This window comes from Bidens hawaiensis, unplaced genomic scaffold, assembly GCF_021521415.1.
Source record: "Bidens hawaiensis isolate Kalapana, Puna unplaced genomic scaffold, B.hawaiensis_p1.1 tig00029031_1, whole genome shotgun sequence".
Lineage (NCBI taxonomy): Eukaryota > Viridiplantae > Streptophyta > Magnoliopsida > Asterales > Asteraceae > Bidens > Bidens hawaiensis.
Genome location: NW_027505143.1, coordinates 1 through 6,071, shown reverse-complemented (window position 1 = coordinate 6,071; position 6,071 = coordinate 1). Strand labels below are relative to the sequence as shown.

General features: G+C 35.8%; 1 pseudogene; it reads right to left on the bottom strand.

Annotated features, from left to right (window-relative positions):
• Positions 1-2,801: 2,801 nt before the first annotated feature.
• Positions 2,802-6,012, bottom strand: LOC143611060 (putative disease resistance protein At1g61300; annotated as a pseudogene).
• Between the last annotated feature and the right edge of the window lie 59 nt (positions 6,013-6,071).

Below are 6,071 nucleotides of genomic sequence, written 5' to 3'. Positions count from 1 at the left end.
ATCAGACCCGTCCCACAAAGGCTCATTGGCTTGCTCTAACATGGTATAGAATGCCTCGGCTGTATGATTTGGATCTTATGGTCCTTGTTGATAATGAGGATGATGATTTTGATGCATGCTTTCCATAACCGTTTGATCATGCCCAGTATATTCACCAAGATCGTCATCATTGTCTTGCGCCACATGTTGAGACAACACGAGGTTGAACATTGACCAGAGTCTTGCATATGAAATGATTCACCATGCAAATACCATACCTTATAATCATCCATGAATCCTTTGTTATATAGATCACCCTCAACATCCTCTCTCTTCTTGTAACGACGATTTTTTCATATGCGGCATGGGCACCTGATTACCGAAACCTTGATACCTTTTGTACGATCAGTTTGCCAATCATTTGTGTTGGCAAAAGCAAAATCCAAAAAACGTTTAACATGCGATACAAATGCATGGTTGAAAAACCCATTGCTGGTGGTTCTCATCGTGTACATCCAATCTCTATTAGATGCCATTGTTTTCATTCTGTTATTAAAATTCCACAAGTTATATATATTTTATCCAAAGTACTACATATTAATTTGTTGAATATAAAGATAACATCTAGGAACTTGAGTGAAATAACGTACAGAGAAATAACTATATTTCTATATATTATATAGTTCCATTCATCCACACTTTTTATTTAGTTTCTTTTCATGTATGAGTACCTGGTCATATAAGCATCTAATATTTACCACTGTTAAGTTGCAGGAAAGGGGAGGGGGGGGGGGGGGGGGGGGGGGCAGAGATCTTGGCATGATAATTATCTTCAACCCAAAACATTAAAAACACTTGCAAGTGCGTTTAATTACCATCGCAAATTCATATTTCCATGTATTTTTACATTATCACCATTTTCTTTACATCTATTGTTCATAATCAAATAGTTTTTTAATCATACCAGAAGTTATCAAACTAAGAATGCAGGTACTAATAATTAATCGAAAATGTTTTTTTGTGGGGGGGGGGTACCGATTTGGGACCAAACTAAACTTGTTCCCCTTAAAAAGTTGCCAAATTCAACTTTGGCCCGTTTGACAATCTGTTGTTTATATATGCATACCACTTATGGTTAATTTGTTAAAAAAAGAATAGCATTCGGTTGATTACTTTGGCCAATCTATTATTTAGTTACCAAGTCTTCCCACAACACATGATTATTGCTAAATTTTTTAAGTAATATATAAACTAGTAACATACAGTAAGGTTTTTCAATCAACAATTTGTAAACTATTAAAATACATTTAGCTATTCACAATTTAACATACAAATTGAATTAACATATAAACTATTAACATACAGTAGCTTACTAGGGTTAGAATGCAACTTACAGGTGAAAAATAGGGCATAGACATGAGAGGGGTTCGAGGCCGACGGTGAAGAAGCGAGCAATCCATGGCGAGAGGTATGAGCGAGAACGGCGCGTCGGCGAAAAGAATCCGGCAATGGGCCACGGTGAGAACTAATTACACCGTCGAAAGCTGAAGGTGAGAGAGAGAATGAAAGGGCCAGAGTTGATGTGTTAGTTTGAACCTAGGGTATTGTTTTTTGTTTTAAAAGCCAAGTATGAGAAAGAAAAGCTAACCAAACTACTATACATACATAGTTCTAAGATTTGGTAACAATATGAATATGTGTATGATGGTGAAGACATGTGGTTAATACTTTGTACACCCAAGTTCGAATCTGGATACTAGTGTTTTTAGTTTTGTTTAAAATATAAGGTTAAAATTAAATTCCAGAAGTCTACAATGCGTAGCAAATGTGTAGCAACACAAGTTCGAATCTGGATCCTAGTGTTTTTAGTTTTGTTTAAAATATAAGGTTAAAATTAAATTCCAGAAGTCTACAATGCGTAGCAAATGCGTATCAAGTTGCTACGCATTTTCAAAATTCTACTTTCATTTTTCGTTTTTAAAGTTCAAACAGTTTTTTTTCTTATTCCATATTTCGCACAAAGTCATTATAAATGAAATGCTTGTACTTCACAAACTTAAACATATTATACGTTTGCATAAATATGTGTGTATAACTAGAACTTGTGACAGCTCTTTATAATTGTATAAGTAAAACTGTGACGCTACATGTGTATTTACAATAATTATATAGCATGTATGAGTTTGGGAAAAAATATTCCCCCATATAACGAAGTTGTAGAAAGAAATGGATGAAAAAAACACACGTTTTACCCTCGAGAGACCAAAAACAAGTTCTAGCAGTCAGAAATGTGTAGCAAATTTGTAGCAACTTACTACACATTTGCTACGCATTTGCCACCAAATAAAGGCTGCGTCATAAATGCGTCGGAACTTACATTATCGTTTTTTATTAATGTATCAATAAAATTTACAAAATTAAATGTTGTGTCGGAATTGCGTGGGAAATTCAGACACATTTCCGACACAATTTGTATTTTCTACTTAATAACCGTATTAAGAATAAAAATGTACAAAACTGAAATATTGCGTCGGAAATGCGTCAAAAATTCTGACACTTTTCCGACGCAATTTGTATTAATATTTCGATTAACATATAAAAAAATTAAAATTGCAAAATTAAATATTTGTGTCGGAATTGCGTCGGAAATTCCGACTCGTTTCCGACACAATTTAGTTGTTGTTAGAAATGTGTAGGAAAGTACGTCAAAAAATTATGGTTTCACTTTCCATAGGAAATGCGTCATAAACGTGTCGCAAATTCCGACGCAAAAATTTGCGTCACAAATTTTCGTAGCAATGGCACCCATTTTCTAGTAGTGACTAGAGTATGTATTCCCATACCTCATGTTGTACGTCATTAATGTATTCATTAATATTGCTATATGGTCTCCCTCGATGCTCAGATCTGATCTTGGGTATATGATTCTCTCCGTAACTCCATCTCTTCATGCTTGGACATTCTTCCACTCTCATATTCTCCAAACAAGGATAGTTGATGATAGAATGGCCAGAGTAGAAGCTCTCGAGTTTGGGAAGATAAACGAGCTCAATTTTGGTAAGAGGTAACATGATATTTGTGTCCACCGATTCAATTTCACTTCCAGTTGTTCGCTCATCTCCTGCCGAAATGACAACCGACAAACTCCTACAGTTGCCAATATTTATATCTCTAAGATTGACTAACCCTTGTGCTACATTTAAAGGGAATAAGGTCAATAAGGAGGGGCAAAACCAAATCGTGATACTCGTTAGATTACAAAAGCTTATATATTGAAGTGGCATGTCCCATAAAACTTCCAACTTATAGAGAGAGTTTAACAAGATGTTTTCTACTTGAGAAAAAACCTTCCTTTGTTTTACATCCAGGTCTAATGTCTTCACCAAGCTCCTAACATCGTCACACGCTTCCACTTCAATATGCTTTAACTTGTCACAACCTTCTACATAAAGGTATGGTAGGACGTTATCCAATTCTTTTATATTTGATAAAACTAAACGTTCACTTTCCTGAATCAGTTTTATAACTCGCGTCGTGAGTGGGAAGCTACTTTTTGTAAGACGTAGGATGCGTTTACAATCATATATTGGATATTTCTTGTAAAAGTCGTCCTCGATTAGAAATCCCATCAAAGTTTCAAAGTGGAAATCTTGAGGAATACAATGCAATTCTGGAACTTTTAAATGTAGAATTTTAAGCGACTCATTTAGTTCCAGGAGAAAATTGCAACTACTCTTCCTCAACCCAACATGCAACTCTTCCAACTTGATGAGCTTTGATATGACACCAGGTGTCACATAAGATAGATCTTCACATGAGTAAACATCTAACACCCTTAGATTGGTCAATTGCCCGATCTCTCTAGGGATATTTGTAACTCCAGTATTTCTGAGCTTTAGAATCTCAAGACATGTCAACTCCCCAAGTATGGAAACTTCATTGAGGGATTTATTTCCACTTAGATCAAGCATACGAAGTAATGTAAGTTTCTTTAGTGATTGTGGAAGACATGAAACGTCATTATGTGACATATCTAAAACTTTTAGTTTTTCCATGCCTCGAAAGAACTCATCAGGAACAACTGAGAGTTTAAAGTTGTCTTGCATAAGAAAGTGTTGAGGTTTGGGAAAACAACATCATGATCATGAAGCTCACGGATTCTATTTCCCATGAGCGATATTTTCTTGTAGCCTTCTAAGCATTTTTTTGGTTGCCATTCTCTCAAACCTCTTCCAGATTCCACCCAAAACTTGTCATTACCTTTAGAAATAATGAGCATTGCCATATCACGAACAAGGTCGTGCATTTTGAATAATTCTTCAGCATCTTCATCTTCTCCACCAGGCAATAACAAGAAAGATGATTTAAGGGAGTCAACAGCTAGTTGAACTCTATATTTTTTACCTTGAATATTGCTATCGTGATTATCAAATATCCCTAGACACAGACAATAATATGTCAACCTTTTAAAGCCAATGGTTCCATCTTCTGGGAACATACTACATAATAGGAAGCATGATTTAGCTACTTCACTTTCAAGATAGTCGTAGCTTAGCTTCAGTTGCATTATTCCGTTTCTTTTAAAGAGAACATCCTCATCGGTTGGATCTTGTAGTCGATCCAGTGTTGCCTCCCAAGTTTTATATTCTTTGTTTCTTAAGGCTTTTCCTACCGCTTGAATAAAGAGTGGTAGTTGATAGGTAGCCGATTCGAGATGGCTAATCTCCCAAGATAGTGACCCTTTGAGCGGGTTAGACTCCAAAGAAATAAAGAGAACAAGACATAATTTACTTCTTAATTTTCTTCTTAATATTCTTAAACTTGCAATGCCTTTTATAGGCTACATGTGAAAGTAAAACTGAAAGAAAATGTAAAACTAACATGAACATGAACTAAACCACTAACCTAAGATAACTTTCCACTAACATAAAATAAACAAACAAATAATGATATTAAAATAAAACTAATTAAAACAAAAGGTTGCATGGTGATCGTGAGTTAAGACCAAAGGGTCTTGCATGTGCGCATGATAGTGGGCACGTATCAGTAGTCCACGACATTCTTTAACAATCTTCGTTGCAACTTCTTTCAATGTACTATCCCATTCGCTTTTACCAACCGCGTGCGCAAAAAGGGTCCATGCTTCTTCATCTTGCAAAGGGTTTACCGAAACATTCTTCTGAGCATTCATTTCCTCACACACATCTTTGTTTCTAGATGTAACCAAAATCTTGCAATTCATGTAGTCACTCCCACATGGGATGCCAATTTCCTCTAGCTTCAATTCCTCCCAAACGTCATCTAGAATTATTAGAACCTTTTCTCCTTTAATAATTTTTTTTGCCGCAACTTCAACCTTTTCTTGAATCATTTTAGCATCAACTGTTTGCGAAACTGTTACAAACACAATTTCTGCAAATTGATTCTTCATTGCTGCAGCAACTTCACTAGCTAGGGTAGTCTTACCTACACCTCCTAGCCCATTGATTCCAACTATTTGTATCTTATCATCTTCTATGGCTTCAATGATTTTCTTCAAAGTTAACTTTTGGGTATCAATATTTTCAAGACTTTTTCTACAGCAGAGGTCTGTGAATCATGGGGTGGGTGCAGGAAGCGAAACACGAGTTTCAAAATCCTTACCGTCCCTTTGATGATGTTGAACAAAAGAAGTTCTTTTTGTTGCCGTCATACTGAGCTGGCGGACGGTGCTCAAATTGACACAAAACCGTAAGTTTAAGCATGTTTTCTTGGCTTTTGCTTCTTTGGCAATAAACTCTGTGGCATCGGATAATTCAGCATCTGCTTTCTTCATCCACTCTTCAACGCCTTTTAGGATATGTTCCCCTTTAGAATTAGCCAAATCTATGTGTTGCTGAACCCTTCCCTTCATACTAGAGAGCTTTTCGATTTCGTTTTTCAAGTTTTTAACATTTTCAGAGCAATTCCGAATGTAGGTTATCTCGGTTTTAGCCACACCACATAAGTAGTCCACTACTTTTCCAACTCGGGCGGTAACAGCCTCAGTCATTCTTTTATATATGATGGAATATATATATATATATATATAGTTTAAAAAGGAAATTGGGAAG